Source organism: Hirundo rustica, chromosome 4, assembly GCF_015227805.2.
Source record: "Hirundo rustica isolate bHirRus1 chromosome 4, bHirRus1.pri.v3, whole genome shotgun sequence".
NCBI lineage: Eukaryota > Metazoa > Chordata > Aves > Passeriformes > Hirundinidae > Hirundo > Hirundo rustica.
Genome location: NC_053453.1, coordinates 58,466,583 through 58,491,839, shown reverse-complemented (window position 1 = coordinate 58,491,839; position 25,257 = coordinate 58,466,583). Strand labels below are relative to the sequence as shown.

The 25,257-nt window shown below is 44.6% G+C and overlaps 1 protein-coding gene and 1 long non-coding RNA gene across 5 annotated transcripts in view; both read right to left on the bottom strand.

Moving 5' to 3' along the window:
* HIPK2 (homeodomain interacting protein kinase 2) overlaps nucleotides 1–25,257 on the bottom strand; it is a 128,621-nt gene that overhangs the window by 53,121 nt on the left and 50,243 nt on the right. The gene's annotated exons all lie outside the window — the stretch shown is intronic.
* On the bottom strand, nucleotides 1,969–23,462 carry LOC120751459 (uncharacterized). 2 transcript variants are annotated; one of them, XR_005700441.2, is made up of 5 exons: nucleotides 23,160–23,462; nucleotides 8,840–9,237; nucleotides 3,405–3,479; nucleotides 3,261–3,301; nucleotides 1,969–2,552 (listed from the first exon to the last, which is right to left on the bottom strand). It is a non-coding gene; the product is annotated as an uncharacterized LOC120751459 (long non-coding RNA). The 2 variants fall into 2 exon arrangements; XR_005700440.2 differs by lacking the exons at nucleotides 3,261–3,301; nucleotides 3,405–3,479.

The following is a 25,257-nucleotide window of genomic DNA, read 5'->3' as shown; positions in this document are numbered from 1 at the left end:
CAGCTAGATGGCACCCTGAGGAAAGCTGACTCAGACTCAGCACAGGAAGCAATTACCCTAGTGATAAGCTAGCTTTGGAAAACTTCTGGCCCACCAAACCCAAGGACAGGTAATGCAACACCTGCTTGGGGCTAAGGCACCTCTCCTCCTACACATGGGAGTTCTGCCCCCCCTAATCATCCATATATTCAGAACACAGTAACTTAATAAAGCCCTGATTATAAACAGGTGCTTCAAGAACGGCTCCCCTTCTTCAGGCTGTTAATAAAATGTACCAGGTGTGGCAGCTCCAGAGGTACTCCTTCCCCTGAAGATGGAAGGTGACTCCTGCCAGGAGATTGCACTAATCCCCCCACAGGAGCCATTACTATTCGGGCTCCCAGGGTCCTGCAATCAGATTATCATCACTAAGAGCTACCTGTGTGCAAACGCTGAGTTTCCAAAGTCCCTCCCTGGCTCTCCCAGTCACAGTGGCATGTCCCCGTTGGGAATACAATGGGCAAGGGATCCACCTCCCCTGCTGCTCCCTGCCCACTGTCCACCATGCCCCAGCCAGCAGCACAAAGTGAGGCGCTGGCACCATCTCCTCAGTTAGCACACGCTGCTGCTGAGCCCGGCACACCAGGCAGAACAGATGCCTAGGCCAAGGTAACTCTGGGGCAAGGACAGATCCAGATGTCTAGATAGCCACCACACTTTTTCATTTCCAACCCCCTACCCCTTTCCCCTTTCTTCCTTCTCATCCATTCCCATGCTGTGGCTTTCTACTGGCTGCATTTATTTCCAGAGACATGCATGCTTGTAAACAGAGATTTCCTTGCCTAAGCAGTCTTGCAGCTTACATCCAAAATGGATAAACCCACTCCTGTCTCCAAGGGCATGGAAGACAGAGAGGAAAACACAGCCTCGTGCTGCAGACATCTTTCCCAAGAAAGCAAAATCCCAGTCTGAGGCCAGTTAACATATTAGTCATTAATTCTGGATAAAAGGAAACATATTTGCATGGCCCTGCTTAGACAAGACTGAAATCTTAATACGCCCCTCCCCCTTCCCTGCTCTCCTTTAATACCTTATTAATATTATACAGCAGCACAAGCCAAGATGCAAATAGAGCTCTATGCAAATACAGCTCAACGCAAAGACAGCTGCACTTGGTTACTGCAACTCCAGAGGAATGGCCAGGGGAAAAATAAATCATATAGATGATACAGAAAGCATGTCTTAGCTTCCAAATTTCCAGGGAGAAAGCCATGTGTGCACGTCTGTCAGGGCAGAGTTTACCAAGTTTCATCAAGGAGATAAAGTAGTTAATACTTCACTTAATTAGAGGCTGCAATGTTCTCTTTGGGATGCTGAGAGGATTGCCCTCGTAAGTATCTAAGGCTCTGTCGTGCAAAACCTAATTCTAAAGTGGACTTTTAAGTACAACTCTGCTCACTTAAAGGAATAGAGTCAGCTTTCCTGTACATTATTTCTCTGCTTAGTATTTCACATCACATATACTTAAGTTTCTAGACAGAAGCCTTGTTACAGGTTTTCCCCAAAGCATGGGCCTGCAAACAGAAACCCTGAATTTGAAAGTCAATCACTTCCATCCCTTCCCTAGCACTACTACCAGCATTGCATTAATTGCTGCTGGCAATCAACAGGTCCCCAGGTATAGCACTGACAAGGGGCAGAAGTATTTCAACCCAGAGTGTGGAAGACAACTAACAGAATGAAAATTTTACTTTGCTACATTTGTTGTCTGGCCCTTGGAGCAGGATCTAGATCAAGGGTGCTCTCAGAGCTGCTGGTAACTACCATAGCTGCCTGCAAGCGGAATGAAGCTCCATTTGACTCTATCTGCGAGAAGCAAGCCAGCAGGTCACCCTTTAGAATGTGGGTGGCATCAGAAAGACTCAAGTATTTAGCATTTCCATGAAGACAGCTGTTGGATTTTCAGAAACTTTAATATACCTGGGCAAGGCAAGTACAATTTATTAATCACACTTTATGGCTGGGAAGACTAAGAGATGTAGCGGAAAAATAATTACAAGTTCGCAGAAGCGGACAAGAAAACAACTTCCTTTGTCCCAGCCTTGTATGTTAGCCAAAAGATCATCTTTGCATACAAGTGCCAAGTTTAATAGTAATGCATATCATTGCAATTGGTGACCTTGCATTCAGAAATACTTCTCATCTGTAAAGGACAGCTGAGAACGCATTAAGGTCACTTGGAGCACTTTTTGAGAACAAGCAGTCCAAGGAATGGGATTTTTGTTGAAGAACTATTTGGAAATGAGGTTCCCAGCTGGAAAGCTCATCCGCTAGAAATGGCAAAGGAACGAGGGCATCTGTCTTGCCCAATAAATACTGAAACAACATGTCCCTGCTCTTAGCATATGAACGAGTCTCCAAGGAGCTGGAGTTCAGGAAAGAACTGAGCAGAACACCTTGTATCCCTTACTGGCATCTCTTACAGCTGACACCACTTCATCAATGAGTCTTGTAGAAGTTATCTCCACATTCTTCTTCCAGGCACTGGGTTTTAGGTTTTTTGCAAATACCAACTTCAAAATAAGAGAGAGAAGAAGGTTACAAAACAACATAATAACTGAAATACTTACAGAGCAACATCCTGTCTCTAGTGATCTTTGATTCAAGCCCAAGATGTGTTACTTTGCTGGAAACTGCACTCCCATACTATTATCCCACATACTGTTTTTTATTACAGAGAACGCTATACATCCATGCCTCCTCCATGAGCAGGGCTTTTATTTATAAATATCCATAGGCAGACATCTGGCATGTAGCAATACATCAGAAAGGGCCTCAACAATTTTTTCTTATTTTTTAAATTTTGGTGCTACCAGTCTTTTAGCATTTTTCCTTCTTTATGTAACTGGGAAAGGGCTGAGGTGAGAAGGATCCCACACAGAAAAAGAGCTGGCTTGCAATGCAGAAGAATGAAAGCACTGCTAAGAAAATGAGAAGACAGCTGGCTGCCACAAAGGGTGCCAGACCTCGTGTCTAAAATTAAAGAATCTCATGTTCTGAGGAAAGCACCTAATCTCGCCCTTGAGTAGCAAATTAAAAAGCAAGAACTGGAGCACACCATATTATTACTGGTCCCAAAAAAAACCTTACACAAGCTGGGATCCAGACTGAACCCCACATGTTGGTAGTACCTGACAGACTTTATTCTCCAGTGTTTTGTCCAAGACCTGTATGAATGGAGATCAAAAAGTGGCTGGTCAATGGCCAAGAGCTGGACCCACCTTACAAGAATAGTCACTTCTGGTAGCACAGCTGGGCAGCCCTAGAAAGGCCAAAGCCAAGAGAGTCATAGGGTTGGCTTAGCTCTTTACCTAGATACAATCTCTCCAGGCCATGCAAGATGAAAAAGAAAACAGGCAATCTACCCCTGCTCCAATGCTGGTCATGCTACCAAACTCCCCACCTTCCCTGTCTGTATCTCCAGCAGGAACTTAACTGTTCTGGATTGGAGGAAGACATCCTGATTAACAGAGAGGAGTGACAAAGAAGGTAACAATACAGGCAACTCCTGTGCAACCCGAGTCAGGCATCAAGAGCAAGTACCACCTGCAGACTTGGAGTCTCACCTCCATGCAAAGCTCAGGGAAGCACAGCCCCAGGCCAGCTGCTGTAGAGGCTGTGGTTTCCAGATTCATCTCCTCCTGGTGGCACTGCTGTTTTAACCGGTCTCTGCCCCAAACCCCAGATTCCCTTGCTGCTTGTGACTAGCTGGTACAATTTCTCAGTGGATCTCGGGAGGGTGGATCAGCTCTGATGCACCAGGGAGGTAAGATGGGGAGAGGAAGGCAGAAGTGCGCAGACAGCCACTGTCACCAAAGGGCATGTGTGCGAGCATGCCCCAAGAAGACAACTTGGTGAGCTCAGGACCAAGCTATACACACAGGTATGTAAAAATCAAGCCAGAGCAAGGAGCAGAGTGATGGAGATGGAAGTGGGGGAACACACAGCCAGCCCATGGCTCATTTCTCCTATGCCCCCGGTGCCATGGTCTTTCAGGTGGTGCTCGGCAATTTGGACATTAATCGCAGATGAAGGGTATTTTCTCTCTCATGAAGCAAAACCCACCCCCTGAAGGCCGCCTGCCAGAGCAGGCTGTGATTCACCCAGCACCCAGAGAAGGGACTGGCAGAGGCACGAACCTCACAAAGGATCCCAGACTTTGTGCTGTCCCGTCCTTGCCTGCAGAGCTGCCAGGGAGGTGAGCTTGGCTTTTCATATTAGTGCATAGTAAATTAAATCTCTTTCCTTTTAGAAGGAAGGGGGGAGTTTCATCACCTCTCCGGTTTCCCAGCACTTGCTTCTTGAATATGTTTCCCACCAACAGCACCAACAGTGCATTTCACGTTCAGAAGGCAAAGAAGAGCACTGAGAGGGAAATGGAAAATTTACCACTCCCGATCAGGTAACAAATATGGGAGAAAAGCATCCCTGCCAAACAGTCAGAAGTACTTTGGAGAAAAACCTCTTATGCTTTACCAACCTCTTTCTAGACTGCTTCTGTTTACAAAAAACCTCAGCAACAGCAACAAAAAAATCAATCAATCCACTGTCATTGACGGAATTCCAAAAAATTAGTTTTGCACCTACTTTTCTTGAATTACTTTAGCATTGACTCAGGAGTTCACATACTACTCCAGTCTTTGCAGATTTTCTTTCAGATATATTTTCTCCCTGGCTCTGGGCCAAGTCCTGGTATTCTTTTTACTTGGGGAAAGTCCTCGGGAAAGTCTCAGGAAAGTCTGTCACAGATTTGTTTCAAATTATGGGTCTTTGCCTGTAAAGATTCATCTCTTCCCATCACTGACTAACACATGAAAACAATCAAGACCCGGTTGTTGGGAATTTGGCAGGATCACAGAAATTACCTAGCCGTGGCAACCTTGGCCACAACAGGCTGTGAAATAACCTTCACACTCCATGGGTCAAAATGCACGAAGCCACCTGAGAATTGATGTACGCTGTTATCGATATTAATGTGGGAATCAACACTTATTTCCCCTGTTCCTATTTTCCTGGAAACTACGATGACAAGGTCCCAGGCAGCAGCTCCCTTTGCTCATCTGGTGGGCAACCAGCAGAAGGTGGATGCAGACCTTCTCCCTCGCTCCCCATCCTGCCGTGCCCCTGCCCAGTCACCCCCAGTGCAAAGTCGCCGGAGGCCTTGGTTCTTATCATGAAATGTTCTGCCAAATCAAATGTAAACAAATGACATGCACAGTTGACATGGCAACAAAGCAGCCCTGCACGCAACGCGGCAGCATTTAACTCTGCCGGGCTGGGCACAAATTTGCAGAAAAAAGACCAGAGCATGCAGGAAACTGCAGAGGTAAAGGACAGAATCTTCTCTCCTTTCCCTAGATGCCTGGAGAACTACACTGCTCAGCACCCAGGGGTTTGCTGAAAGAACAGCCAGACCATCTCCTGCAAGATGTCTTCAAATTTCCAGGCAGTTTTGGGTGGCATGAGAAGAACTCCAGAGCAGCACACATGCTTATAGATCTCAAAGCCTCTCACAAAGGAGTTCAGCATATTAGATTAGGCTTTCCTACTGAAGACTGCCATATCCCTCTTCCTTCAGGACCCATCCCTGTCTACAGGCCACTCACAGAAACAGAGCCCAGGCATCCACTACACGCACAACAATGATAAAAACCAGGAGAGAGAGTGAAAGGGCCAAGGGAAGGGATGCAGCAGCACACTCATACAACCACTTGGTATACAATATTGCATTATTTTTCTCCTTTCTAATCTCCCACCAAAATACAGCTCTAGGCACATGCATACATAATGAAAGGTGTCAGAATAAAAGTTACCACTGCACTTGGGCTCACCCTGGACTGTGCAGTTTCATCAGCTCCCTTATATTAAGTCAGATTCAACAGAAGCTTGGAACCAAAGGTGAGTATTTAATTGCTAGCACCTTGGTGCAGGGACTGCAACAGTGTGATTTGACACTGCGTTTCTCCACAGATCTCATAATCTTCTAATTTTAGATGGCCAGGACAATTTTCATGCTTTGACCTAATAAAAAACCAACATGTGCTGCAAAAGAGCATCTTATTTTTATCATGGTGGGAGCACTGTTCCAGGTATGGGAGCACAAATCCCCACAGAGCCTGCACAGGGTGTAAATACTTTGGAAACCTCAACACTGGGAAGCATTTTTTTGGAGCAAACTACTTTGGTTTCACCTCTCTGAGGAGTCTTGCAATCGCTGAATGCCCTTCCAGGCGAGCCTAGCAAGGCACAGTGAAGTCTGCAAGGCAAAGCCCCTTTAAATAAAAGCAGCTGCTGATGTTAAGATAAGCATCCAAGCAGTAAAAATAATGAAGCTGGCTCTTAAATAATGAGTGCTGATGGCCCCCTCTGCTAGCATTCCTAGTCTAATTACTTACATGGTTAGCTCAGCCCTATATGCCTTTCAAATACTGCCATTTAAAAGTGAAAGTTAAATCCACTTGGAGAGGACAAGAACTAATGGGAATACAATGTGTGCACATTGCTGCTAGAGGTGAGGGTCCTGCCATGGGGGCCTTTCCCCTGCACCTCTACTTTCAACAGGAAAATACAATTTATAAATCAAATGAGTTCCCAGCTTACAGATGGGAAGAACAGCTCTTTAAGATGGAGGAATCTACAGCTTTGAGCTTGAGAATTCAAGCTGTTGCCTAGCCCCCGATACTGTGAGGCTTGGGTTATGGTGCTTATGCCAGGGAAGGCAGGAGGAGCAGCTCCTGATGGTGGAGCCACAGGCTCAGGACACAGCCCTGCTACTGCCCTTTGCTGGACCTCCTTCAGCACTGCCCAGCTCCAGGAGAGCACCTGCAGCATCCTCACCCCAGTGGTCCATGTCCCAGTCACGTCCTGGTCACACGGACAGGCCACCACTGGGAATGGACATGTACATGAAATCCCACCAGCACATCCAGAGTGCTCCTGGCACAGCTTCTAAGGTTAAATTAGAGGGTTAAGGGTTGCTGGGGAGGAAAAAAAAACCAACACAAAAAAAAAAAAAAAAATATAAAAAAAAAAAAACACCACCCCCCCCCCCCCCAAAAAACACAAAACAAAAAAACCCAAACCAAACCAAACCAAAAAAAAACACCCACAAAAACACCAAACACACCAAAAAAAACCCCAAAAAACCCCCACCAAAAAACAAAACAAAACAAACCCCACAACCCCCCCAAAAATGAGATAGGACTGCACATACTGAAGGGGATGAGGAAACAGCAGGAAGTGGAGTAGATAGCTTTGGTGAAGAGGTCAGGGCCCAGAGCATTGTCCCATCACGACAAGATGGGTGCCCACCTGAAGAAAGGGTGCAACCCCACAGGGTAGCACACCAACTGGTGTCTCATATGTGCTCTTCCCATTTAGTTTGGCACTAACATTTTTTGCTCCAGACGCAACAAATTCTTTCCTGAAAATTTATCACGTGCCTTTATACAAAGCTGCCAGAATAATTTATAGACACTTATCTAACAATATCTGCTTTTGCCTCAGTCATTAAAGAAATAAACAGAGGCTGGAAAAGATTCAGTATGGAAAAGGAGCCTCTACTTTGGAGGAACAACAGGACAAGTGAATGCTGCCCTGCCTCAGAGACAGGCTGGCGTGACAACAGTGATGGATTACGGAGAGGGATTGCTTCTCAAAATGATGTCCAATTACTCTTCATGCCCAATCAAATTGGTTTTAAGTTATCCCTCAAGTGAAAGAAGCATTCCTGACCTGGAAGAGAAGGCAGGGGTTTTCTGTGTAAATAAATAATTAGAAATAAACATAGGCTGATGGTGAAGTTGCTGAGGTCTATCAGAGAAGAAAAGAGAAAAAGCAGCAGTAATGGATTGCTTTCTGTCTCACATCCATGAGGGTTTTTTCTGAGACCTGTAATTTATGACAGATTGTTTTTATCAGCCAGTAAACAATGATTTATAACATTAATAAGCAGCAATAGGTAAGTTCCCCAAATATGATTCCCCTGTGTACTTCCCCATGACAGGGATGGAAAAGATTTTTCCCTTCTAATAGGAAGAGTGAATGTCACGAAACCATTAGCACCATCCAGTAACCACAAAAGCAATTCCTGTGTGCTTGTCAGGGACACAAACCCAGTTTGCAGCCTGCCTTTGTCCCCATCCCTGAGTGCTCGCCCCCGAGTGAGGAGGAGGGAAATGATGGCTGGGCTCACTCACGCATACAAGTACATGGAACTAGGGCTCCTGGCTTGCAGTGTGCTTGGGGATGTGCTATGCCTTTTGGAAATGAAGCACCAGCTACACATCTGTGCTGCTGGATGCATTCATTGCAGACACTACATGTCTTCAGTACCAGTGTTCCTGCAATTAATAACTCTAGAATGACCCTGACCAGTTCATGAAGGAATATCGAGGAGATCGTGACAGTTATTTTTCTTTTACAACCTAGATTTGGAATAAATGGCTTGGAGGAATCCAGAATAACTCCCCTTGCCCTTTTCTCTCACAAGTCCTCACAAATTTCATACCTCCAAAAAGCACCAGCCAAGTGCTCAGACATAAAATAAGGTCATTACTGAAGATATGCCTCTACTTCCAGAACGTAATTCATTAGGAGAGGAGTGAAGGGGAGGGCAAAGAGAAGGAAATCACATGCACCTCCCTCAGTGTTCAACAGTATTCTATGAGTCCAGTTCTGGGGAATACGAGCAGGAAATTTCTGAGCGACTTTCTAATCTAATTATTTAACTTGCAATTCAAATTATTTTCCAATTAAAACCAAGCTAATACATTCTGAAATGTAAATCAGTCTCTATTACCTTTTTTTAATTGCAATGCCGAAACTATTCCCCTCTTCCCATTAATTGATAGAAGTCAGGAGGAGATTTCCACACATTCTCTCGCAGTCCTGCAGGGTTACCTCATACTGGCCTTGCCGGTCTCACCATCCTTCACCTCTGCCCTTGTTCCCACCACAACGGAGGCGGATGCTCTCTGCTTAATAAAGCAAAAAGCCTAGAGAAAAAGGCAGAGGAACAGCTCTTTTCTCCCTGCCTGATGGCAAAGGTACAAAGGTACAGACAAAAGATTTCCTTCAAGTGCCAGCTCTTGCCCTAGAAACAGGGTGTTTGTCCCCGGTCGGTGAGGACCAGACAACCCTGGTGTGGCACACACAGCAAGTTCCCGTGGCTTCGCTTCTCCTGCACTTGACGGCTGCCTTCATTCAGGGAAAAAAAAAAAAAAAAAAAAAAAAAAAAAAAGGAAATAAGTACAGAACGTTTTGTCCATTGAGCCAGATATAAATACATAAAGAATGAGCAAGGAAGCCTCTTCTGTAAAGGGAAGCTATTTTTGATTTAGGCAGGGCCCTTTCCAGACTGAAAACTTCTGAATAAACTTGCAACATCTGTATTACTTCCCTTTTCTCTCTAATTGACAAAACTAATCCTGCAGATTATATCTGCCTCTGGGCTTCTCTCAAATCCTACAAAGTTTTTACGAGTACTGATACCAAATTTGACCTCAGCATCCACTCAAGACCCTTTTGTTCCAGGGTGGTTGTCCCCACTCTTCCCCAGTTCCTCTGGTGAGCTCCACAGGAGCTGTGCTGTGCATTCCTGCACAGAGGTGCCGCCTAGGAAATGGCCCATCACAGCACGCCCACCTTCCTGCAATGCTGGTGGAGGAACACGAGGCACTCACTGTCACTGCTGTGACGTGGGATGGGAGCGGACAAACCAGCAGGGAACAGCCTGGTCACTCTGCAGTCCACATCTCACTTAGCCCCAGCCTTGCCTCCTGACCTCCATGGATCATGATGTGACGGACTGAGCTGAGCAAGCAAAGGTGCCATGAAGGGTGGGTGCTCACCCCAGAATGAAATGCCCGCAGGAAAAGCAAGTGAAAACCAGCAAAACCAAGCAGAGTCACACCCCAGCTGTGTGGGCAGCTGCTCCAGCTGGGATGGGCTGCACTCTAAAGCACTCCTCTTCTTGAGTCAGAAACGTGAATTAGAGGGAAAAAAAAATGCCGAAGACACAAGAACAAGGAGTGGCTGACATTCAGCCTGGCAGACAGTAACTGCACCGACAAGAGCAGCATGAACCCTCACCTGTATTCCACTATTAATAGAATAAATTAATAGGAACTGCAGGTGTGGAAAGGCTTGCCTTAAATCCAGGAGATGCCTAATCCAAATACAGTGTGGATTTACACTTCCCACAGTCACACTGCCTTCAGTAAAGCTAATGGAGACACAAGTCAAAGGGAACTACCTTCCTGTTTCGTGCAAATACGCCCTTTTCTGACGTTTAACTTTTTCAGCATTATCTCTGAAGCGCTCCGGGATTTTTCAAAGCACAGATTCACTTCGTTCAGCAAACATCCATTCCCTGCTAGTGCTCTTCCTGAAGTTTGATGTTAAACCTTGCATTGCTTTGCAGTTTACGTCACTACAACGCACTAGAAATTATTTGGAGAATACAAATTATTAATTACTTGCCCTCGCACATAGGCAAAAAAAAAAAACAAAAAAAAAAACCCCAAACAATGGTGTATGATTATTTCTTTCACGTCAAGTGAAGTGTTTCATCTGAAAAAAAAGTTCTCTGAATATTTAAAGCATTTAGATTCTTGAGTCAGAGAACTAGCCAGCCAGTAAGAAACTGGGATGCCTTTTGAGTCTGAACTACTAACGACTTTTAAAAATTTTATGTGGAGATATTTACAAAAAACTCTGGCCATAACATACAGTTTTCCAGAAATTATCTCAGCAGATGGGTGGTGATCTGCTATTATAGAAAGCATTTTTGACTTCTGATTTACTGTATTATTTAAGGAAGGTACAAAGCCCCAAATCTTACACATGAAACGCCCATTTTCAGAGTAGCAGGGAGAAAGGAGAAACAAAACTTCCTACTGGGATTTTTATGTGTTTTGACACTGCGTTTCTCCACAGATCTCATAATCTTCTAATTTTAGATGGCCAGGACAACTTTATGTGTGGCAATCTCTTCATGATCCAGGTCATGGTAATCCAGCCTGTCTCTCCCTCTCCAGGACTTCAGTGGCAGGCTGCAGCTCTCCATGCCACAGTGACATCCCTCAAAACCACTACGGACCGTTCTGTTTTTCTCTTCTGGGTTTTAAAGCCACGTTGCCTGGTATGGCCAGCACACAGATGAAGTAACACCATGTTCGTCCAAACCCCTCGTTCCCAACTGCTTTGTGACTGAGGGGTGGTTTTGTCCCTCCTGGGTGCATGTGGTTTCTGTGTTTCATTGCTTTGGTCTCTTCAATTCCTTCTTACTGTGAGCGCGTTTCTGAGAGAAGCAGCAAGATCAGGGGTGAGCGTGCAGGGAGGCCGTGGAGGGTTTGGTGCTTGGCACTTGCAGACAAGGAGGTTTGAGGAAAAGAACAGAACAGGCATGACCTTGCGCTTCTCTCCTGCGCCAGGGTTTTGTCTTGCCCCTGGCTACTCCACCATGAGGGATTCCTGGCACAGGAGTTATCACCGTCTCCCCTGGCTCTTCCCACTTTCTTCCCTCAATGGATGCTGAGGATTTTAAGAATCTGAAAGGCTCTGGGCAGCTGTGCACTGAGGAAGGATGCCCATTTGGGCAGCTTCCCACTCACCAGGGCCAGGGCTGGCAAATAACATCAACCACCCCAAAGCCCTTATCACAGGGGATATCCCCGGGCCTGCTCAAAGCAAAAGAGTAGTGAAACCACTGGTCCTGGCACATCCCCCATGCAAAGGGAGATTGGTCTGTAAAACTTAGAAAAGCAGAAAAACCCCCCAAAACCCAACCACCCAATCAATCAATCAACCAAAAAACATACCCTGGACTTCCTCAGCAGCTCCTTTCCAGAACTCAGGAAAATTTTGAAAGCAGATTTTCCCAGAGCTGTTATTTCAGTGAACCCAAACCACAAATAACTCCACAGCTGTTGCACTGGAGATGCATGAATTTAAATCAAGAGAGAAGCAATTCCTCTAACTTCCATATCATGGAGAGTCAAGAGAGGTAATCTTGTCCCACCCGGGCTGCTCCTGCAGGTTTTCTCCCAGGAAAGGATAACCTAAAAAGTCACCTGCTAATCACCAAAAATCATGAGATTACAACATTTTTTTTTAGGCTCACACACAGATTTTAGTATCTAGCTTGTTTTCAAACTCCTTTTTCACGTAACACTGAGATCTAGAAATGCTCACTCTTTTTTTAAAATTAAAACCCAGATTCTCTCAGGTAGGCAGAATGTCCTACTGGAGAAAAAAAAAAGAAAAAAACCAAACCCAAAAAAGCAGATTATAATGACTTGATGGAAACATAAACTAACAATAGAGTGCATCTACACCAGTTTTTCAGTTGGGCATTTTTGTGGCGAACTTCTCAGCTGCCCCCACTGAACGAGACTTAGTCCAAATCAGCCACCCCATGGAATGTCCCAGACATGGCTGCTGGGTCCTTGACAAAGGATTTGTTCTCCAAACCATCTCCCACCTGGCCAGTCTGATTGCTAAGTCACACAGAGCCGTGAACCCCTGGGGTCCCACACATGTTCCTTTTTCCCTGCCGTCATCCATTGTGAGTAACTTTACGTTTCACAACTCTGTGCCTCTACCCAGAATGGTACGAATTTTACTGTGCTTCCCTTTACATGGCAGAACAAAAGCACAGGCCTGATTTATCACATGGTTCTCCGTGAAGCCCATGAAAGGATTAAGAAAATTAATTGAAAGAAAATTATTGAATATACATCTGGTAACAGGCTATCCTGAATATGACATTTAGCTTCCCTGCCACAAACGAGTTATCTGGTCTCTTCTCTAGAGCAGAGATAAATGTCAACACGTATCAACGTTCACGTATTATAAATATGCAACGCGCAATTTTTTTTGCTCCTGCTGTTTCGAAGCACTACTGCTTTAGATGACAGGCATGAAATACTTAGAAACTTTTGGAATAAGATGTTCTGAATCCTCTTCAACTTTTAATAACTTGCAAACTGTGCTGTCACCCACAGGAGAGCACCAGAAAGGTGCCCGTGCCAAGCAGCAACAGCCAAAAACCAGTTCCACTTCCACCGTACCAAGCAGGTACCACTTCCCACAAAGCAGGCGTTGTAGCTGTTGGGTGTCAATTTGTTCTACTCAGACAGTGGGGTATTAAATGCAAAATAATGCACAAGAAAATCTGCAGAAAAAACATCCAAGTTCAGTAAAATCTTACAGAGAACTCTCAGTCAAGATGATGCTGGCTTCTCTCGCTGTCTGAGAAAGCATGTAGAGCCCACACAGGATATGCTTCCATAGAGGAAGGCAGGATCTGCTTTACAGTAGGCACACATGTGCTAGATAGCTGTTGTTTACTAGGTCATGTTGATTTTGCTTTCAGCTATGTTTTCTTAGGCACCCACATCTCTTCATGTAGGAGTGCCTTAGAAATTACAAAATATTACTCCCACTCAACATGCACTCGTGTGTGTATACATAGCTACAGAGATGCCCACCATAAACAAACATTTGCATCCATGAGCTTTCAGAAAAACAAAGGTACTTTTCCCTCCCTTCACAGGGAAGGACTACACTAGAGGAGAGCAAGAGCTACATCCCCACTGCTTTCATCCACTCCCCTCATCCCAAAAGTACTTTGGGATCCCAATTCCTCTGTGCCTCACGTCCAAAGGGACCACACTCAGCACAGCTCTGTTGGCCACCTCCCTCCTGGGGCAGATGGAGGAGCAAAACGGGTTCCTGCTCCACTGAAAGCCTTCCCCTGCAATGCAATTTGCTTGCAACTCAGCAGTTCCCCACAGAGGGGCCTCCAAATGTGGATCATTTCACTCTTCTCCTTCCCTGTCTCTGAAGCATCCCTCCTGCTAGCTGTGGAAAAGCCCATTTTCTTGGAAAGCAGAGGATTCTTGCTTCAGATAGGAATTCCTGTTACAGAAGCTGATCCCGATCAAGCCCTTCCCTTCTGCCTCGACCTCCACCCCAGTTTAGGAAATCCACCTTCCTGGAAATGCCTTGGCTATAAATACAGCCCTCAGAACAGCCTGTGACATTTTTCCTTTTACTACATAAACTTTCCACTCGCCGAGATCATCCCAACAAAAGCCAGCGCAGAATATGAGCTGGGGAGAGCCGCACTTCACGGGAGCAGCGGCGCGGGGGGCAGCCGGCAATCCGCACACATCCATCCCATCGGCACAGCTTCAGCCTGGAGATACCCTTGCTGCGTGGATTTTCAAGATCTGTAACCTGTCCAAAGGATTCAGCCCCCTGTGCTCGTCCCCTTGGCCCTCCCTGCTCCCCACCTCGCTGTCACACCGGGTTTGTTTCATTTTGTAAGTGATGGTTTTTACGGAAGCCATGAAGTAGAAGTTATTAATGCTGCTTTGGTACGGGGAAAATCTCATTAACGTCAGCAAAATGAGGAAGACTTCTGAAAAGCTCCCAGCTAATTTGCTTTCTTTTAATTTCTTGCAATTACAGTAAGCAGCATAACGCTCTCCCTATAAATGAGTCTTTGGCATTGTGGCAGAGTCTTCTCCCCAATCAATTCTCACTCAAACTTTTAACCCTTTGCTGGACTGCTGGAGAGTAGAAATTACTATGATGTTCACCTTCCCAGAACAAATGGTTTTCAGACATTTCCAGTAATTTCTCCACAGGGTGGAAAATCCCTGTTTTGGCTGTGCCTTTAAGTTTTTGCTTTCCAGCCATCACAGCAGTACCAAGCTGGTGCTTCCCACATCCTTTACTTGGTCTAAATTCAGTTTCTCTTACAGTAAACACAGTTTCTAAAGGCTGCAATCCAGTTCTTTTCTGAAAAGAGGTTCACTGTAGCATATCCCACACACTGGCTGATTTTTAAAACTTGCTCTGTGATCTATTTTCTGTTATTGCTTTGAAAAGTTGAAGAGCAACAAATCTATTTCAGACTGCAGCTTATTATTTTTGCTCCACTGCAAAAAAATTAAAATTATAATTAAAATAATGAATAATGTTGAAGAATGTTTAAGCATACAGTCTGAATGGTAGTAAGAGAATAAGGGTTTGGTCTGCTTTGTAAAACAAACAAAAAAAAACCCAAAGAAAGAAACACAAGAAACAAGAAACACAACAACAACAAAAACCTAACCAAGCCAAAATTGTCCTTTTGATAAAGTAAAGCTGGATTGGTTTTTCAACCATCAAAAATGTTACAATGAAGCCAAACCCTAAATTTCATCTACCTAATTTCACTCATAGTGGCAGGTTTTCAATTAAAATGGAAGAAAAAGGTAGGGCTGTTGTTGATTTTTTTTTTCATTAAAAAATTGAAGAACTGGAATTTTGGAGGGAAATCACATTCTGATTAGCCTTACATGAGATCGCTTATTCACATCAAAGCAAGTTAGAGATGACCAAACACTATTATTACTATTATTTGACGGCTCTTTCAGTTAATTTTTTTTTTTTTTTTTTAAATTCACAGCCCTGGATTCATCGAAGAAGCTTAGCTTTTCATTTTAATTAAGCTTCTAATCATAAAGGCTCCAACTCAATAAATCCCAGCCTGAAATTTAGAAGAATCGGTTGTTATTTTTTCCCCTACACACAGACTGACCAACATATTTCACCCATTCCTGTACTAGCACACAGGGAACCTGGGATAGCAGGAGTGCCTGGGAAGGAGCAGAACCTCCTGCTTGGACATTTGGAAATCTCTGCCCAGGTCTAAACACTGTCCAGCCCTCCCAGCAGAGCACACTGCTGTCCCTGGAGAGAAGCAGCACGAGCAGCTTCTTGCCCTCATAGTTAACAGAAGCCACTCCACAATAAAAATGACATATCTGTCCTAGGGACTTCACAAAGGAAGAGGGAAAAAGCACAGCCTGGTGCATTCTATTCTAGAATACTCTGAGGTTTTGCAGAGTTAATCAACACACCAGCACATATGAAAAAACCCCACTGCATTGATTTAAAATAACATTACATGTGGAAATAAGGTGGTTAATGATTTGCTATAGGACTGGACCCTTCGCCGAACACATTTCAGCCAAGGGAAACTTTATGCACTGATTTGCAAGCTGCAGAAAATCCCACTGCTGCCAACATTAGAAAATAATTAAGTAGGACCTTTGTTGTCTGTGGAAAGAAAATAAGCCAATAAAGTCACATTTTTAGCTTCTTTTAAATGATATTTAATGATCACCAAATCTCTTGCATGGATAGACCTGTATTTGCACAGTGAAAAAGTGGGTCCACCAGAACACACATGCATGCACCCAGCCCTGCACTGAGAAACAAGTCGTACATCATTTATAGCTACACTGTGTACTTCATAATGTATGCATGGATGAGCTATACAGAATGCAGGGTACTTAAATTGTCTCATTTGTCCAGGCCACTCAAAAATCACACAATTAAAGGATGGCCATAAAGAAATCTTCACTCAAACAGAGAACAGAAGGAGAAGATTAATTTCTTTGTTTTGTTAGAAACATGCCCCGCTCCCCCCCAAGCCCCGTTTACAAGTGAAATCCAGGAGTGACAGGGATTTACAATATTTAAAACAAAAAAACAATCAAGAAATTAGAAGCGGGTCAGGAAAAGCAAAGTCAGAGGATTCCACTGAACAAATCCCAGCGTTGTCACCCAGCAGAAGTCACTGTCAGGAACCAAACACCAGTTTAAGTCTTCCTCTTGTTTGTGGAGATACGAAGAAATTAGAAACACAAACCTTCCTTTCAACTCATCGCTACTCCAGCATTTTAAAATGAACTCTTATTTCATCTTGAAAACACAGAGCACTGTATTTGGCGGTGCAGTCAGTAGGAGAAGGTCTCCTCTTGCCACCCCTTCTTGTTGAGAACCCAGAGCTCCTCAGCTGCCAGGGGCATTAGAAAACCCATTCTGTCATACAGCCAGAAATTTCTGCTCTCACTCAAAACACTGAGCTCGCTGTGCTCCCAACAAAGATGTGTTCAAAACAAGCATTGGCATGTGCATTTATGTGAGATGAATGAATGGCCCTGCAGGTTGATAAAAGGTTCTGGAGTCTTTCACATACAACTAAAGTCGTTGGTTTGAACCCGACCTGTGTCACTGGTGTCGGGAACTGGCCACAGCAGGGAAGACGGCTGTGTTCCGTCTCACAGAGTCAGTAGTATCACTCTATTCCCTGGGAGACAAATATACACGCTGTTTTGGAGTGCTCTGCACAGTCAGGACAACACTGGTGGCATGGACTGTGATACACCCTCCATAGCTAAATTTTAATTGAAAATATTCTCCTCATTACCAGTTCCTACAATCCCACAAATTATCTACCACAGACTCATGATCTTATGGATGACACTTCAGTTTCTATAAGAACATGCCGGAAGAACCCATTCCTTCCACATCACACAACAAAATTCTGACACTATCAAATCTGAGGATCATACCTGAAAAAGTAGTAAATATAAAAACCCCAAAACAATACCATCCATCTGGAACGGATACCATCCATCTGCCCTTCCCTCCATCTTCCAAGGCCATGACCAATCCTGCCAGTCAACTTTCCCACAACAGCTCAATATTAGTATACTCAATCTGCCACAAAAGACAGACATAGATACATAAATTTCCCATCCTGTTTGTTTGTATATAAATGCTTAGCCTGAAGGAAGCAAAACCCTATTTCACCTGAAACTCACTTCTGAGAGCGAAGGTCCAATCAGGCTACAGTCGGAGAACCCCAAAAGATGTGGCAAAACCAATTGTAAAATTATAATGAAATAAAGCATGCTTTGGATTAAACCTCATTTTACCAGGATCTTCAAATCTCCTATGGGCACTCAAACTGGCCTGGTTTTAGCCCATTTTAACAGCCCCGCACTGACCACTTCAAAACTCTTATTAACCTGGTGAAAAGTACACCTTAGTCTTTACTTCCTAAACAGTACCAAGCTGCTCACCAGCCTTTACCAAAATGACAGAGAAATAAAGAGTGATCTTCCCTGTGTGAGCTACAGGCTTTGCCCCAGCCTCGCTGAGGTGGCAAACCCTGCTGGCTTGCTCCTGTTCACACAGACCTGCACATGCTCAATAACACCATTGATTTTGTTTGTGCAGGCAGAGAGAATCCAATTTTAAAAAGCCACATTGATTCCCACCCATTAAAAGCAGAGCAAGCTGCAGCATTTGCTAAATGGATAGAAAAAGACTGAGGTCAGGATGGAGGGGTGGGAATAATGTCATTACGCTGAGCTCGTTCTGAAGGACAGAGAATTACAAAAACAGACAATAAAATACTAACCATTTGACTTTTTATGGTTTGCTGTAGTTTCTAAATTACAAAAATAGCGAGTCAGCAACCAGGGAGTGCCCATGCACAGTGATGAGGGATGCACAACAGAAGGCATCCTGGAGCATGGAGCTGTGATTAGTTGCATTTGGAGCATGAGGACACACACGCACATAGCACAGAAAGAGGGCACAGACGCAGGAACCGAGAGAGAAACCCTGCGACTATCTGCGAGGACCCTGTCTGCTTTTCAGTTCTTTGTTTTAGCACATTAAACAAACAGAGCCATCTCACAGGTCACCGAGGACCCAGCTGCACTGCACATAAAAACTATTATTATTCTCTAATGGCTGCACCTTTTGGACAATGATTCAGTGTTTTGGGGTTTTTTTCCTCCTTTTGTGCAGCGCCACTTAGTCTTTTGCTTCATTTTATGTTTTATTTGCACACTCTTGAAATCTTCATGTAGTGACTAAAAATTCATGAGGCAGCCTTAAGTAGGAGCCCCCGCTTCCCTCCCTCCCCTTTTCCTACCCGTAGCAAGCAGCTGAGGAGGCACTGGGCATACATCGGTGCTGCCGCAGCGGCACGGGGGTGGGAGAAGCTGCGGATGGGGACGGAGATGGTGCTGCAGCCCTGGGGGTGCCTCCTCATCCTGCATCTGGGAGCGCAGGCTACAGGCTGCGCTGGGCACTGAGGCTCATCCATGCCCAGCAAACGCATCCCAGAGCGGAGACACTCCATGCTCGATGTGCTGGCTGCTCTTCAGCCCACACCACGCACTGCCTGACCACGAGCCTGCCCACGTGCTGCACAGCAGTCATTCAACTTCAACTTCAGCCCAACAATGCCAACAGGCAAGCGCTTGCTAGCATTAGTGAGGCTTTCATAATTGGTCCCAGCTGGTTAGTTGTAACACGCCTTGTTGTTGAGCAACTACCTAGTAACGCTGTCAGACATCCCCTGGCTGCATAAGGAGGGTTAGTATCTTTATTAATTACAGGCTGCCACCAGCCTGTGTCACTCCACTGATAAGAAAGCCTTTAAGGTCCCGGTCAGTCAAGGCCTCCTTGGAAAATCCTGTGCCAGCTTCAAGCAAAGCAAGCTCAGGCTGTAGCCACAGCAGCCTCCTGCTTGCTACCAGGGTTCCTGCTCCCCTCTGGCTGCCACGGGGACTGCTGCCAATGCCAGCTACCTGCCAGCTCTCTGGCCACCACGTGGGCGTGCAGGAACCCTGGCTCACTGCGAGACACGTGGGCACACACAGTCAGAGCATGGCAGACGCTTCAAAGCATTGTGCAGAAATGTACCCCAGCGCCTGGCCACGCTGCTGACCAACACTACGACAGCAGCAAATGGTATAGCGTGGTACAGCTCCAAAATGCCAGGCAAGGCAATGCAGAATCAAGCAAATACACCATTCCTGGTGAAGGAAAAACCCAACAATGTGGATTTCTCAAAAGGCAAAACCATGGAGGAAATATCATGGAAGTGGCCATTTCACAAGATACCTGAGTGTACCTGTGGCTCTAAAAACCTCAGTCAAAGTCTGCAACCATCCCCACTCTCCACAGCCCCCATTTGCCAGGTAATTTGATCTGTGTGATACAGCAAAGTCAGGGACATTTTCTGCAGAAAACCAAGCACCGTGATCTTCTTTCTGTGCTGTGACAGCCCCCTTACAAAAGCAGTGACTAGAGTTATATCCTACACTCAGGATTCTTACACAACTTCAAATGTCATTTTGTGGGCAGTAATCAGATCCTGCAGCCCCAGGCTAAGGTAAAAGCTCTGAGTGTGGCTAGGAGCTAGAACTCAACAGTTGCTCAAAAGCACACACCTTGAACTGGAAACGAACCTCTTCAAATCCCATGCAAGACCAAACCACAGGCTAGGGATGCAAGGAGTGGTCTGTTTGCCTGTGTCAGCTGTCTAGAGAAACTCTGACCTTTGCTATCTTCTGCTTTCATCTGAACCAGCCTCTCATATCCTGGGTTTGCTGCTGCTTTTTCTCTTTCTGATTTCTACTTCAGCTGCCCTTTGGAGCCTGAGATGGGCACCAAGGTGCTAGGAAAAGGTACTGACAACTTACATGGGGCAGATGCTGCTGCACTTCTGGAGCGGCTGGAAAAGCAGCTGGCAATTCCTCCCTTCTTGGATGAGGGGGCTGAAGGCTCGGGTTTGTTCAAAGGCCACTCAACAGCAGCTCCCTACCAAAGTGGCACAGGGTGGGGGCTGTCAACTGTGTTGTGATGCTTAGCTGCCACATGCTGCAGACAGATCTTTTTCCCAAGCCATTTTCCCATCTCCCCATGCACACCCAATACCTCCAACAACCACACAGAAACGGCAAATCCACTGCAACGCTTCATGCTCATCACTACCATTTCCCATTCGAGCAGCAATCCAACACATGCTTTAACATCACCCATGCCTCTGAAAGCCAAGAGGGCCACTCACATAAACTTAATCTTAGTTACTCTTGCTGTAGCATAGGCACTGATGCTGGAAGGTAATTCTCTAAATCCAATATAAATGTTTAAAGTTTATTCCCAAAGGATTTATGTAGACATAAACATACAGATTAAAAACAAGCAAGATATTGGGAGCTTTTTACTACCTTCTAAAGTAGCCAGGCACATGGATATTTTATCTCTCCTTTTGGATCTGCTTTCTTCCAATGGCACAGTTCAGAGACTTCATACAGATCAGAGACAGAGTTCAGGCTAGCACTGACAATTTCATTAAAAAAAAAAAAAAAAAAAAAAGATAGAATTGTGTTTTCTTATGTTCTCTGCTCTTTTATTGCTATTTTCAAAATGAAGAACAGACCCTACCAAAGTGCTAAGGGCTGAAAACATAACTCTAAATGATACAGGAAACCCAACTTTGTGCCAATCCATTTTTATCCTCTCTTTGTGGCCATAACAAAGCTGAGAACAAGAGCTAAACAATGGAGAAAAAAGAATAATTTCAACATAATTTTTTTTGCTGAAAGTAATATCAGCGACAATAACAAGAATCCATTCAAAAGACAGAATGTTATCTTCCAACACAGTTAACATGCCTTTCTTTCTGTCGCTCATTATATATCTTACACATCAAGCTGTACCTTGACCTCCTTACAAAGGAATACGTTTGGGGCCACCACATCCCTGCACCCATACTGGCATTGCTAAGTGAAATCCAGCACATAGTGCCACTCTCTTCCCTGCTCCCTCATGCACCTGACAAGAGGAGATGGGTTATCAAATGAGCCTCCAGAAAAGCATTTCCATAAACAGCAATATGACTACCTCCTGCACTTGCTTGTGCTCGTGCTCATGCAGCCCTTCAGTATCCAGTCCACTAATTTAACAGGCTAACAATGACGTGAGCTGTATTTTTGACAACTATGGGGATGAGATCTCTTAGATAAGCTTTTATTTCTGATACAGGCCATCACCATTACTTCCTTTTACCTATGGAAATCAGCTGGCAGTATTTCACCATCAACATTTTAGCACAGCAAAACCAGCAAATTCACCTAGTCTCAGCTGAAACTGTTCACATTTTATATTTCATCTGCCCCTCTTAATACTTTTGTGAGCATCAAAGAAATACTCCGTTTTCCTCTTGGATGACTATTCTCTCTTTGCAAACTCACACTGGAAAGTAAAATACTCTTACAACTAAATATATTGAAACTTTTCTTAACTCATCAGATGCTCCTTCCACTCCCCAAACCTCTCCCCAGACGTTGAGTGCAAAGCTCTGCGTGGAAGCAACTATTGGAAACACAAATTCTTACCCTGGTGAATCCAAAAAAGGCCATCAGCTTTCCTTCTGTACGCCAGCTGTCACATTAACACGCGTGCTACCCCTCATTGCCATATTTACTGTTGTACCCTATTACCCTTTTGTTCAAAGGCCTCAGCCACAAAAATCTTTGTGCACGAGGTGCTGTAAACACAGCCCTGCTTCAGCAAGCACAGCTCTCCAGGAGAACAGCACAAGGTAAATGGTACAGACACCGGCATCTAGACTGGGGAGCACAGGCAGAAAACACAGTGTTGCTCAGCAGTGTTACCACAAGCCCTTCAACCAGCCTGTGTGCAGTTAAAACAACTCAGTGCAGTACAGCTCCTCCTGATGTCAAGCAAACTGAAGCACTGATAACTTCTCCTTGTCTGCCTCTATGTGAACACAAGCATCAGCTGCTAGAACACACAATTCTCCTTATCCTCCAAAGGCTTCAGCTGTGACCTTCCTGTGCTCAGAAGCTGTGTAAGGCACTAGAGTTATCTGAAAACCGCCCCAAGCCTCTAACAAAGGTAGAATTTCAGTGATGACAGTATAAAACTTTCAGCGCTTTTCACATCTTTCAGGCCTGGGGTATTACATTTGCTTTTGAGAACTTCTGCTTCAGGTCAGCTACAAATGGCAGTGGTTGACAGAAACCAAAATAATGACAAGGAGTTAACCCAACTCTGAACTGGAGAATTTTCAGTTCAGAGTCACTTCAGTTAGATTCAGGGCAATTCCCCCACATCTACCCTGCCTCTCTCCCTGAGCAGAAGCCTTTGGAGGCAAACACTAGATTTGGTAGTGGGTAGAAGTCTGCTACTCTCTGGCTAATGCAAACCAGAAGAAGCAGGGACAGAATCTGGATGTCTACTCAAGTACTGATCCCATGCAGTCACAAAGGCAAAATAAAGGTTAATATATATATATATATATATATATATATATATATATATATATATATATATATATATAAAAAGCAAAATGACTCATGTCTATGCAGGTAAAACAATGTCTGCAATTACTTTTGTCCCTCAATAAGCAAAACCAAAGGTCAAGTTGCCACTCAGGGACTCACAGATTACTTTCCAGCTCATCACAGGAGAGGGATGCTGTCCTGTTTGGAAGTTGGTTCTCTGCCCTTGAAGTCTCCAAACAGCAAGAAGCAAGAAACTTCATCTTTCTTCCCACACCTTTCCTTATGTGGGAAACAGCAACTTCCAGGAAACCATTGCCTGTGAGAGGATTCTTCCTCTGCCCCTCCCCTCTCTCAGTTCCTAGAGGACTTCACTTCCTTTTTACTTCTTCCTCTTAAAACTGTGAATCTCTCATTGTGTGTGTATGTATGTATGTATGTATGTATGTATTTATATATATTTATATGGATGCCTCTCTTCTGCATTTCTTCTTTCCTTGTAAAGCACCAAAGAACAACTGTTGTATGATCTGGCCTAAAAGGCAAAAGACATTTCCTTGACCTTCCTTCTTAAACAGGTAACAGCTGTGGCTATAACTCAGCTTAAGTCAGGCCATAAGATTAGTGCTTTTCAAGCAAAGTAACCACTCTCAACTGCTTGAGAGTTACTCCTTTTCCCCAGAATGACCTGGAGAAGGAGGTAGTTACTGAGCCCCCACCTGAGAATAAGGTGCCTTTACATGAGCTTAGGCTAATTTGAGGCGACTGTGCAGCAAATAGCTTAAAAAGATAGAAAGTGAGGACTGGAGTCATGCCAGTCAGGAGTCTGAAGCTGAAGAATGTATAACCCCATATTAATCTTCAGGTAATTTTTCTCTTCTGGTAATGACTCATTCATTTATATACCAACATCAGTCACTTTTCTAACCTCATTGCTAATAAGCAGCAGAGCAGAAATACTTTCTAACCAGAAAATGCTCTTCAGTGTAATACAGCTTTCCAGTACTGCTGTGCTGGGGCCTAAAACTCGTGAACCTAATGAATGCACAGACATACACAGTAAGCTTCCTCCATGTTACATTTACATCTCTTGCCTGCACTGAGCAAATGTACAGGGGGAGGTAAAAACCTGATAGGATTTAAATACACGGTGCTTGAGCAAAGTATCCCTGAAATCCTGTGCAAACTGTGTTGCTAATGCTTTTTCATACTCAGGAGAGGATGAGGAATCTCACTGCTCATAATTCTTTCATTTTCACACTTGGAGCACCGATCTCATCCCACCAGCCCCTCACCTCATTTTGCTTCTCAGCAGCCACCTCTGCCCCTGGCCAGCTACTGCCCTGACCCAAATATGCATTGAAATAAATGTAGGAAGACATAGAAAATGCTACTACTGTATAAGTGTGACAACAGTCTACTCTCTTTCATTGGCCACCTATTGCTGGAGTAACACCTGTGGGTCACCACACCACTGCTCCTATGAGCTGCTGCTGTTTTGTCATCGGAGATGAAAAGAAGAGCACCCTCTCCCTCCTCTGCTTCCTTTGCACTTGGTGAGGAAGTGACTTGAGTCGGAGGAGAAAAAAGAAGGGCAAACACAAAACCACAGAAGTAAGCAACTAGAAGCAGAGACCAAACTTCATGCTTTTCATACACAGGCAAACAGTTGGCTCTGATTGCAGGTGGCTCTTGTTGCAGCCCTGTGAATTGCACCTTCACTCACACTGCCACGGCAGCTGCTTGTCACCATCCTGAGCTTGGTTATGTCCCAGCCCCCGGGCTGAGCACAGGTATCTTTACCAAAACACTGTGTGTCTTTTAGATACAGAGATGGAGTCTGAAGTGCTACAGCCAATAGCTGCAATAGGAGGGGCTCGATTTCTTGTAGGTAAATAGTTCTTTTTAAGTAAAACAACCTGGCTACTTGTACCTGTTTCAGGCTTGCCCTGGTACAGTAAATACTAGAGTGACCTTGATTTTTCACATCATTTCGCCAGCTTGCAGCCTTAACAGGAGTTACTGTGCTTATAAAGCTTAAGAGAAGAAAAATAGACAGCAGGAAATCCTGTGACAAGCTTGTTTCGGTGGTGATGAGAGAGAAACAGTAGCAGGAGAAAGGAAAAAAATAACCCACCCAAAACCCAGTAAATCCAACACTTGTAGCCAACCTACAAGTGAGGAGAGTGTGACTTCCAAACCACTCCCTGATCCTCATGTTACTGAAACTACTCTGAGATCAAGCATGAAGAAGATAACA